Consider the following 12,849-nt stretch of genomic DNA (forward strand, 5'->3'; position numbering starts at 1 on the left):
CTCAATAGATGCAGAAAAAGCAATGGAGAAAATTCAACATCCATTTATGATAAAAACTCTCAACAAAGTGGGTATAGAAGGAATGTACCTCAGCATAATAAAGACCATATATGACAAGCTCACAGCTAACATCATACTCGACAGTGAAAAGCTGAAGCCTTCTAAAATCAGGAAGAAGACAAGGAAGACTACTCTCACCATTTTTATGCAACATAGTATTGGAATTCCTAGCCAGAGCAATTTGGTAAAGAAAGAAATAAAAGACATCCAAATAAAAAAGGAAAAAGTAAAACTGTCACTACTTGCAGATGGCATGATATTATATATAATAAGCCCTAAAGACTCCATTAAAAAACTGTTAGAATAATCAAATTCATTAAAGTTGTAGGATATAAAATCATTACAGAGAAATATGTTGTATTTCTATACACTAATAACAAAAAAGTCTGAAAAATAAATTAAGAAAACAATCTCATTTACAATTTTATCAAAAAGAATAAAATATCTAAAAATATTTTAACCAAGGAAGTGGAAAACCTATACATGGAAAATTATAAGACACTAATGAAAGAAACTGAAAAAGACATAAATTTTTTTAAAAAGATATTCCATGTTTATGGATTAGAAGAGTTAATATCATTAAAATGTCCACAGTACCCAAAGCAATCTATAGATCCAATGCAATCCCTATCAAAATCCCACTGGCATTTTCCAAAGAAATAGAACAAACAATTTAAAAAATTGTATGAAACTACAAAAGACCCCAAATAGTCAAAACAATCTCAAGAAAGAAAAAAAAAATAGCTAGAGGAATCACAACTTGATTTAAAAATATATTATAAAGCTGTAGTAATCAAAACAGTATATAGTATTAGCATAGAAACAGAAACATAAATCAATGTTATAGTATAGAGCCCAGAAATGAGCCCACAAATATATGACCAATTAATTTATGACAAAGGAGTTATGAATATACAATGGGGAAAGTTACAGTCTCTTCAATTAATGGTGCTGGGAAACTGGACAGCCACATCCAAAATGACGAAAATGGACCGTTATCCATACACAAAAGTTAACTCAAAAGAGATTAAAGTCTTGACCATAAGACCTAAAACCACAAAACTCCTAGAAGGAAACACAGGTAGCAACCTCCTCGATATAGGACTTAGTGATCATTTCTGGATTTGACGTCAAAAGCAAAAGCAACAAAAGCAAAAATAAACAAGTGGAACTACATCAAATTAAAAAGCTTCTACACAGCAAAAGAAACCATCAACAAAATAAGAAGGCAACCTACAAAATGGAAGAAAATATTTGCAAATCATGTATATGATAAGGGACTAATATGCAAAATATATAATGAATTCATACAACTCAGTAACAAAAAAGCAAACAATATGATTAAAAAATGGGCTGAAGAGCTGAGTACACATTTTTCCAAAGAAGACAGACAGATGGCCAACAGGTACATGAAAAAATGTTCAACATCACTAATCATCAGGGAAATGCAAATCAAAACTACAATGAGCTAACACCTCAACACCTGCCAACACCTGGCTATCATCAAAAAGACGAGAAATGACAAGTATTGGGTAGGATGTGGAGTAAAGGTAACCATTATGCTCTGTTGGTGGGAATGAAAATTAACACAGCCGCTGTGGAAAACGGTGTGAAAGTTTCTCAAAAAATGAAAAACAGAACTACCATATGGGGGGCTTCCCTGGTGGTGCAGTGGTTAAGAATCTGCTTGCCAATGCAGGGGACACGGGTTCGAGCCCTGGTCTGGGAAGATCCCACATGCCGCGGAGCAGCTGGGCCCGTGAGCCACAATTACTGAGCCTGAGCGTCTGGAGCCTGTGCTCTGCAACAAGAGAGGCCGCGATAGTGAGAGGCCCGCGCACTGCGATGAAGAGTGGCCCCCACTTGCCACAACTAGAGAAAGCCCTCACACAAAAACGAAGACCCAACACCGCCATAAATAAATAAATAAATGATTTAAAAAGAAAAAAAAAAAAAAACTACCATATGATCCAGCAATTCCACTTCTGGCTATTTACCCAAAGAAACTAAAAACACTAACTTGAAAAGATATATGTACCCCCATATTCATTGCAGCATTATTTACAATAGCCAAGACATGGAAGGAAGATATCAAAATATAAGATACAGAAAATTTGAAATTTATACAGTTTACCCCCATTAGCATGGGCCAAAAGGGGGTTGGGGTGCTCTTGGAATATAAATGTTCCTTCTCTATTCTCCCCACTTTCAAAAGGAGAAGTCAAGAGAATTCCAGAACTTTGCCCTCTCCTGGAAAAACGCCCACTCTCCCTACCTCTTAACAGTCAGTCCACATTGAATCCACCAGGATCAATGTACTTTTGTTTTTATCCAGTTTATGTCTGGCACCACAAAAATTCAAAGAACCCCAGGTCTTCATCTTCAGAATTACCATGCACAACTGCTGGATGCTGTCTCTCACAGCCTTCACAGAACCAGCCTGGGGGAGTGGGGGTGAATGAAGTAGGTAATCCCCATCTTTCTCATTGCCATTTCTAGATCATTCTCACATCATTTTCTCTAATCCTATTTTGTATTTTATTTCATCAGATTACAGCACCTCTTCTTATTTCTCTCATATACTAACCCTCAAAACAAGCATTCTTCAGTACTCCGGCTCCTAGTTTACCACCACTCATTACAACAGTTGTGTCACAATCCCAGGTGATTTCGATATTTACACAGATGATCATCAAGCCCAGCATGTCCTGTACCCCATCTTTAGTGATTTTACCCTCCACCTTACCTCAAGCACCCACTCTCAGGACCCTACTGTAGATTTTATCATTACCAACAGCTGCAAGCTCCCGTAATTCAGAAATTCAAATACCCAACTTTCTTTTCCGTCTCACTCCCTCTACTTCCTAACCCAGCAACTGTAACCCACAGATATCACCACATTTTAACGTCTCCTCCTCTCGTGTTCCCGTTCTTCTTTGTACAATTTGTATACCATAGTTCCGCATTACACTCACTTTAAAGCCTGTATCTGTCAATTTCCTAGCCTCTTTCTGGTTTCTTCGTACTCACTGGTCAAAAAACTAATCTCGGTCAACGCGGAGCGCAGAGAGCAGGCGCGGGCTGGGACGCTCGGTCCGTGGGGATCCCGGGGGAAGGGGCGCCGGCGCCCCGGGAAGCCAAGGGTCACCCACTCCTCCAGGCGCGCGCGAAGCGTGGACCGGCCGCGCGTTGCTGGAGCGGAGGGGGCGGGGCGAGGGAGGGAGGTGCGGCTCTGAGTCCCGCGGGGCTGTGCTCTCCCTCCGCGTTCCGGGGGCGGGAGCGGAAGTCGGTGCGCTGGTGGGTGGTGCACGAAGTCATTGCCTCCCTGGCCTGACCCCTCCTCACCCGGGTCCCTACTATACCAGATCCTCCGCGCCCGTCTACTCCAGAGCACCTTCCCTGAACTCTCCAAGCCTCTCTACGACCCCTCACCACCTGAGAACATCCAGATCTGCATCTGGCCCCTAGCTATGCTCTGGACCCCCAAAGAGTACCCGACAGATGCCCTATCCTCCAGGCAGGGCTCCCGGCCCCCGGGCAGCCCACCCTGTCTCAGCGTCCCCAGCTCGGACCCTCACGCCTCTAATGTCATTATTTTGTTGGTCCCACAACGTTTCTCTATAAATGGGTTTGCAAATTACATAATTAACACACACAAAATAAACAAAAATCGGATTTAAATATAACCCTATATATAAGTATATGATCAGTGCCTAGAAGAGTGTCTGGCATACAGGAAACACTGAATAAACTCTTGTTAAATGAGTGAATGAAGGTACCATCCTTCAGAAATACAGAAAATAATTTGGATGGACCATTCATTCATTCAACAAATATTTCTTGAGTACATACTGGATTTTTAGATATCCAGCATCTCTGCTACTCAATAGGAACCTCAGTATATGCTACACTCCTAGACTTTAACACACCCTATTGCATGTAAATGCTTTAGCACTTTCTGAAATTTTCAGTTGCGTCAACAAAGAACAGAGAAGTGCATTAAGGATTAATAAGAATATTATCAGCTTTGAGCAAAGATAACAAAAGTTCCTTTAAAGATGATTTTTGGTTTTTGACAAAGAAAGAAGAGAGGACCTAAATAAGTACAAGTGATCAAAGTAAATGGGCTAATAGTATGAAGGTAAAGCTATCTCCATGAATGGTTAGGCAAATAGAATTGGAGAGACGAAGAATGGGAGTGTATAACCACATTTCTCCATCCGTACTTTGGGTGGAGATAGTTTCAGCTTAGATTGTCTCCTATGACTTGGTGATGTGTAAAAATGAAATTTTAGGGAACTCAAATATTATTACTTGTAATATGTTGGAATCCCTCAGCAGATGTGAAAGTCCCTGTTGTCAGTAGACTAACTACTCTTGCTGTCTCCGAACACTTCAAATACTTTGATGACAAAGGATTTATCCAAGGGTAAAGTACATAATCTTTAATGAGACTTACAAAAATTCTTGATCTGACTTTTGCTTACTTTTCTGAATTCATCTCTCCAAACTTCTTGTAATCTGTATACTCTTAGTGAACAGCAGTTCCCCCAAACCTCCGTGGTTTTTTAATGCCTTGTATTTCTGTCCTTGAATATGCTGCTCCATCAACCTGAAGTGTTCTCCCTCCTTTGACCCCTCTCTCTGTATCAGGGGAATTCCTACTCACCCTCTTGATCTCCATCTAGATGTCACTTTCCCCAGAGGTCTCCCTGATTTCTCAAGATGCAGTAAGATTCCCACTTCACGCTGAACTTAGTTCAAACACAGACTCTCGTACCATAAACTGTGACTGTCTGTTTACATTTGTCTCCTTCACTAATATATTGAAAGGAGAAACTGGATCTTGGTCACTTGGTGTTCCCCCTGCCCAGCACTTAGCAAAAGGCTGGGGCTCAGTAAACGTTATTGTACAAGTTAATGAATGGATCTCTTCCTCTTTTCTTTTTTCCTCTTTGCTGCCATAAGAGTTTTCTTTGTTTAAAAAAAAAAAAAGTCATTTATCTACTTAAATACATTTGTTAACTCTCTAGTATCTAGCAATAATTTTTAAAAGATCCCATGATTGAAGGGTTTAGTTAGTTCTGGTTGGCAAAGAAAAGATTAGTGAAAAAGGAGGATAGACTTCTCCAAATGCATTCACAAAAGTAGTTACAATTTCATTATTCTGCACATTAGATTTCAACATTTGACTTTGTTAAGAAAAATAAAATTTTCTGCAATTTAAAAAAATGAAGACAAAAATAAAGGCTTACAAAATGTCCTACAGAATTAAATGCACCCTCCCTCACAGGCAAATAAAACCAAACCTCCCTCCTAAGTTTCATTTTTTACAACTACTGCAGAAAAATCCCATAAACACCACACTCAAATTGATCTGTTGCTAAAACATGTCAAGGTCTCACTGGCCTCTCTGTTTGCCAATACTAATACTACTCTCTGAGCTTGGGAAGGATTTTACCATCCTCTCGTCCTTGTGAACTTTTACTGTTTCTCTAAGGGCCAGCTAGTATTTTACCTCCTCTTCTGGAACATCACCCAATCATAGGGATTCTTTTCATTATTACAATGCAGTATTTTCATTGTAGTGTCCAATAATAGTATACTGTGAATATCTTTAAGGGTGCCTCTTCCACTACTTCTCCTTCTCAAGAACATAGATTAGATTTTGTCATCTTTATATGTGTAGTACATGGAAAAATCCACAGCACATAGTAGGTGCTCTGTAAAATTTGTTGCTTAAATAAAGTGATTGGGAAAATCTTCAAATATATAAAAATGGTTTAACATATATGAATAGTTGGAGTACTCAAAAAAATGAAATAAGTTAAAAACCACAGCGATCGAATATTTATAATATTGAACCTCAAGCATCTGACAGGTTATAATTTATGAGCTAATGTTTCCCTATAATGCAGATGTTGATTCAAATCTACTGTGCACTAACACAAGTGTTGTCGGACTAAAAATTATTTCCGTCTTTGGTATATCTAATTATCACTATCAAGGAATGACCTTCCTTGACTAGGTGGCAAAATTTATAAATACAGAAAACATTTGGTGTTGGTAAACTTACTCTTTGTTCTTAGCAAAACCTCTGCTATGTAGACCCCCAAATTCTAATTTCCAAGCCTCCTTGCCCTCTGGCTTGCAGATTTCACCTGGAAGGGTCAAATGAAAGTCTAGAAGACAGAGAAGGGGAGAAAATATGCTACTCCCACTCCTTTTCTGGGACACCTGCGTTTCCTCCTTGAATCGAGAACCCGCCAGACAGACTCCTCTCCTACTCACAGTTACCAGATCCTGTGCGGGGGGCCTCACAATGGCCGTAGAGCTCCTCGTGGAAGGTCCTGGCTTTTGGGCTTTTCAGTCTCTCTCCAGCCAGAGCATGGTAGCAGCTTCCTAATACTGCTAATCCTGGGTTCTCTTCCACCCTTGTTTGCCTTCTCACCTGTGTAACTACACACTTTAAAAATATAGAGTGATTTCTGTTTCTGTGGATGGACCCTGTCTTTTATATTTCTTTTTATATATTTTGCACACATTATACAATAAAATGCATTGCATATAGTTGGTGGTGATTAAACATGTAATGCTGATTGTGCAAGAAATCATGCCATGCAATAGATACAAATAGAGATAAAAAGTCAAGTAATTCTATTCTGGCATTTTAAAAAATGTTTTCCCAAAAAAAGCCTGTCTCAGCTCCTAACATTTGTTGCTTTCTTTGCCTCGATTATGTCTTCATCTTATGCTCACCTGGTTAACACCTCTCAATTCATCCAAATATCATCTCAAGCATTTCTTCCTCAGATCGTGACACCCCACCGGGTGAAGCATTCTATTTTTATCCTCTATAGCATTTTACATATAACATTTATCAGAGTTAGCAATTATATATTAATTTGTGTGAATATTTGGATAATATCTGTTTTCCTTCCTAGAGTATATATTCTATAAAGGAAGGGTGAGTGTCTGGTTTACTCAGCATTGTACCTCCAGCTCAGAGGAACGGCCTGATATCTTCTAGTGATTAAAAATTCTTTTTGAATAAATGAGGGAAAAACTGAAGGACATGAGGTATTCATGGAATGCAAGATTTTTAAGAAAACTGAATAATGAGATAGAATTAGAGGGAAAGGAAGGAGTCTAAATGGGCTCTAACGGCAGGATTAAATTAGAAAGATTCGCGTACATAATTTTATCTGAAAATAGTAGGAATTATTGAAGTGTTGTAATTAGGGGGAATAAGTGAAATCCAATTTGCATTTCAACAAGATCAATGATAATGGTTTGCATTACTCATTACTGGGAATCTCATTAGAACACAGGGATCATGATTGGAGTCAAAGCTCCATCTGGTTCTCAACTTTAATCATAAAGGAGAAATAAATTATTACTTTATTTGCTATTTATTATTTAATCTAGTATTATGCTATCTTGTTGACTTTTTTTTTTTTTTTTTGCCGCTGCAATTGCCACATTAAGGTGACGTCTTGGAAAATAATCGGAAATAATCAGCCAAGTCCCTTCCCAGGGTTATATACATAGCACTGGGCCATGTATTTAATGTGTGTGGTTTGGATCATTTATTTTCAAGAGTATTCCATCTTTCATTTTTGTTGTTGTTTTATTGTCCACATAGTGGTTAAGAACATAGAAAGAAAAAAAGAAAACATTAATTTCCTGAGTAACTTCTGCCCTAGGATTTCGAACCAGTAACATTAACTGTGTGTCTCTCCTGAAATAGAAACATGAAAAAATTTGTAGCATGTTTAACCAAGAAAGAGAAGAAATCATAATTCCATATCCTACCACACGCCCATTATCACGGCATCTGAAAATAGTCAAGGGTCATCCTAAAGATACTTTTGAAAACGATGTATTATTCTGTATTATTGAAATGGTAAGCAGGTACATAATTTGCAGGGCCCTCTGCAAAATGAAAATGTCACATGCTTTGTTCAAAAATCAGAAAAAAAAATGTTTTTCCTGTCTTGCACTGTCTTTCTCTTAACCTGTAATACTGGTCTTTATTTGCCATTTAATGTCGTACTCCCTCGGGCACAGGGACATTGACAGGGCGAGTGCAGACCCTCACAGCCAGTCCTGCAACTCCGCACGTGCGGCAAGGACATCCTGACCCGAATCTCCCCGTGCCCATGCCTGGGCCCCTGCCTGGTGTGGGCTGTAGTGGTCACTGAGCATGAGTGGGGGGGTGGGCAGCTGAGAAATTGTCAGGGGAGGCAAAGAGGTGGTGAGAAGCAGAGTCACACATGAGCCGAAGCTCCAGGCCCCAGCATGTGCTCCATTACCCCATTGGACCTCACTTAAAAAACACAAATTCTGAGATAAAATTATCAAGTACTTCAAGGTGGCCGCTACAGGGCATTAAACCTCGAGCATGGAGCCCCATTCAGAGTTTGAAGTCCTGGGCAACTCCACTGGTCACCCACCCATGAAACCAGCCCTGAAGGTAAGCATTGGATTATAGCTTCAACGAACAAGTCCTTCCACATGAGAACTGGTATTGCCCGAGATTATAAATGTAAGCAGACCCCTAACTATATAAATCTGTATTTAAACAGATTCATATTTATATATTTGACAAACTGTGACTATTTTTTCAATAAATGGAGTTTGCTGCTTTTGTAATGTTGGGCTTTGATTGTCTATGATATGATCATTTCCAGTGGTATTTTAGTAACTTTGCCTCCAGAGCTCCAAATCAATTAGTACAATAAACAGGGAAGATGTACTTATCTTCACCATGCACTTCCCAACACCTTTGTGCTTCCCTGGAGTATCCAAAGCCTCCCTTAGTAGAAAGTCGTTGGGTTCTTAGCTCCATGAATTACCATGTTCCCAGACTGTCCCTTTCTCCTCTATACACCACCATTTACAAAGAAGAAAAGCTCTGGTTTGGTTCCTACTTACTGTCAGCAACCTCATTAAATACAATTTACATCACATTGTATTTTAATCATTCATTTGTGAGGACTCTAAGAGAAGCTCAGACTCTTACAAGCTTAACAATGGTGCCTCTGACTTAGATCCCTGCAGTATAGATGATGCCTCTGACAGATGAACACTGCTGGTAATGTTCTACAAACAATGCTGGGGAAAGGAGAATCTATGTTCCCAGTGGCAAAAAAATTACCTAATAGAGGGGCAATGGAGTTCAGTAGTTAAATTTATGCTCTGAATCTGGCTTTTCCACTAAATAGGTATGTATGTGACTTATTATGCCTGCGTCTCCTCTTTTGTAAAATGTGGTGCTAGCTTGGAGACTTTTTTCAGAATTATCTTCTGGTGGGAAAATGATATTCCTTCTATGTCTCTGGGGAAGCATAAGGTATTTGGATTTAGAGAATCACATGTGGGTGAAGGGAAAAACAACGCTACTCTCACTACATACTTCTGTAATCCAAATCTGGGGTAGGGCTGGGGGCGGCGATTCCTACACCAATCAGTTCTCTGACACCAGCTGCATATCCTACAGTTTAGCTCAGTTCTGACACTAACTGCCTGGAGTTAGTGCAAGACCCCGCAGGTTAAAAGCTCAGTCTCACAAGGCTGCCCCTGACTTCAGACGCCAATTGCAAATGGCAGCTTACCTACAGCTTCTGAATGACTTGGCTATAAATCAGAGATCCCCACAAGCCCCTCCTCAGTTTGGATCATGTGCTAGAATGACTCACAGAACTCAGGAAAACAGTTTACTTACCAGATTACCAGTTTATTACAAAAGGATATACTTCAGGAACAGCCAGATGGAAGAGATGCATAGGGGAAGGTATGGGGAAAGGGGCACGGAGTTTGCATGACTTCTCCAAGCTCTCCACCTTCCCAGCCCCTCCATGTGTTTGCCAACCTGAAAACTCTCTGAACTCCATACTTCAGGGAACTTTTTATGGAGGCCTCATTACACAGGCATAGTAGATTAGATTATTGGTCATTGATGATTGACTCAACCTCCAGCGCCTCTTCCATCTCTGGAGTTCAGGGGTTGGGACTGAAAGTTCCAACACTCTAATCCCTGGTTGGTTCCCCTGGCAACCAGCTTCCATGCTGAGGTTATCGGGGAGCCCTCAACCACCAGTCATTTCTCCTGGAGATTCCAAGTGATTTTTGCCAGAAACAGGAGTGTGTGTGGGTAGGGGGTGGGAGTATTGGCAGAGGAAGAAAAATATATATTTCTTATTCTGTTACGGGAGAACACGCCAATGCCTTAGCACCAAGATCACAGGTAGTGGCTGGGTGCAAGAAAGACAAACATGAATGAGAAGTGTTTCTACAGCTGTGGACATGACTTTTGGTACAAGATTATAGCAGAGAATCTTAGTCTGGAGTTCATGGTTAGACTTAAAATGTGCCTCAATCTCTATGAAAAATATTGTGTGTGCACTCAATTTTACATGACTCCATCAGATTAGCAGGAAAATCTGTAAGCAAAATATGATTAAAAGTACTAATGCCTTCTATGCTACTTACAGGCCCTAGAAAGGACTTCAGTGTCACATGAGACAATATATGTATTATTTGGTGCTTAAGAGCAGGAAATAGCCTGAAGCACAGGAATGAATAATTTATATCAAGAGGTGCAACTTTGATAGGTTTATGTTTTCATGAAAACAAATCTAATTTAAAGTTATTTTTTGAAGCAAATGAACACGTCATTGGTAGATTATGTGGTTAAAATAGGAGTCCTTAGATCCCCAAATCCCCCTACCATGGAGCTGAGGAGTTTGTGAGACTGCTGACCCTCTGTGATCCCATTTCACAAAGCTTCTCTGATCTCTGGCAGAAGGGTATTAGGACATGTTCCCGTTTGGTAAAATTGACAAACAGACAAACCTTACCGTCAGGAATTTTCCAGTTCACTTCTAATTATTTTTTCTCCCAACACATTAAAAAAAAATTCATTTCCTGATATTCTCTCATATATTCATGATATACCAATTTTACTAGTTAAGTATGTTTTCAAATCTTAGAGCAAATGATTACCACATCCAGGAATATTATGTTGCTTGCCAGAAATACTGTATTAGTTTAAAAGGTCTACACTACATTATTGTTGTATACCAACTCTAATCTACCTGAATATGTATTCCTTAAATCTGCTATATGTTCATATTATATGCACCCTCCATCTGTGTAAGGATCCAGTTTAGTAAAAACAAAATTAATTAAAGTTTCCGTAAGTATGTGTGGGACACATGTTTTTAGGACTTTTATGTACTGACTCTGGTCATTGTTACAGCCACTCTTCAGAAGATGAGTTAATTTCCTAAATTTTCTAGCATAATAAAGTATTAACTTATTAAACAGACCTATTTTTTAAAAATCAGAATAGAAAATCTTCATAGAAATATCCATTGAATTTGAGACTATGAACAATGGTTGAAGAATAGGCTATTTTTCAGTTTAAGTCATAAGACCTTTCATAATTAGAGTTTTTAAAAAAATTAGTATTTCCCCACTTCTTTCTCCAGCATAGCAATGCCAAAAATACAGAAAATGGTCATTACTTGGAAGGATAATTTAATTATTACCAGGTTTTGAAGGGGTAGGCATAAAATGCTAGATTCAAGTTCTTGGTGGAGTTCATCAAGTAAGGGATTTAATATATAGTGGGTATTCAATAGTTACATTTTGATTAAATAATATGCAATGTAGCATAACACTAAGGGGCATTTAAAATGCAACTAGGAAACTGCATTTTCCTCTTTCATTTCTTTTCTATACATTTTTTTTATTTGCTAGGTTTCAAAACAGAAAAAAAAACTATCTTTAAATTTCACAAAACAAAGTATGGTTTGAAAAACTTTTAAAACTATCTACTTCTTGGAACTTCTTGTTTTAAAGGAGTGTACAGTTATTTTTAGCATCATCCCAGGATTGTCATATTATGAAGATCCCTCTCATAGGCTAAAAATCCTATGCAATTATTAATTAAAGTTTATCAGCATGCTTCTTTGATTAAAAAAATGCCAAAGAATATTTTGACAGAAATAACACTTGCCATTATGAAAACATGGAATTGATTTATGTAGGAAACATGGGTGTCATATACGTATATAGTGGTAGGCTGAGTAAGAGTGGGCATTTTGTGTAACTTTAAAAGAAATAAAGAATCGTGTCTATGAATGTGTTACTTCAGATGTCATTTTCTTTCAGTGCTGAAATTGCTTTTCCACACAATATCAAATTTGCTAACATGTATCGCAGGGCTTCTTTTGCTAGGAAAAATGAATTAAAATAAATAAATGTTATTTCATAAAATAAACCAGATACAAAATCTCACCTTGTATTTACAGGTAAATTTTAATGGAATATTTCATGGTCTAACACAAATATCAGACCCAAACACTAATTCTTGTACAGCCTTTGGCTTACCCTGTATAACAAAATCTGTTATTTAAAGTAGACTATAAAATACCTTATGGTAAGTGAACTTCCAAAGACACAAAGAAAATCCTCCATAAATTTAAAAGCTTATCTCAAATTCTTGTTGGCATAAGCTTAGGATGGATATATTATTAATTGCATTATCTTAGGTAGTTGAAATATATAATACTGGTTAGAGTGTGAAAATTAAAAAAAAAAAAAGGTTTAGGTATTTTTGCTTCTGTTCCTAGTCAACATTAGTAAACACACAGAAGTGATTGTAAAATTATCTTTACAGAGTTTTGGAATTTTGGCAATCTCAAGCAAATTTCCTTAAGTCAGCAACATTTGTTTTTAACCCTTATTCAGCATATTACAAGGTTCATATATTCCAAGGAG

This window comes from Balaenoptera musculus, chromosome 4, assembly GCF_009873245.2.
Source record: "Balaenoptera musculus isolate JJ_BM4_2016_0621 chromosome 4, mBalMus1.pri.v3, whole genome shotgun sequence".
Lineage (NCBI taxonomy): Eukaryota > Metazoa > Chordata > Mammalia > Artiodactyla > Balaenopteridae > Balaenoptera > Balaenoptera musculus.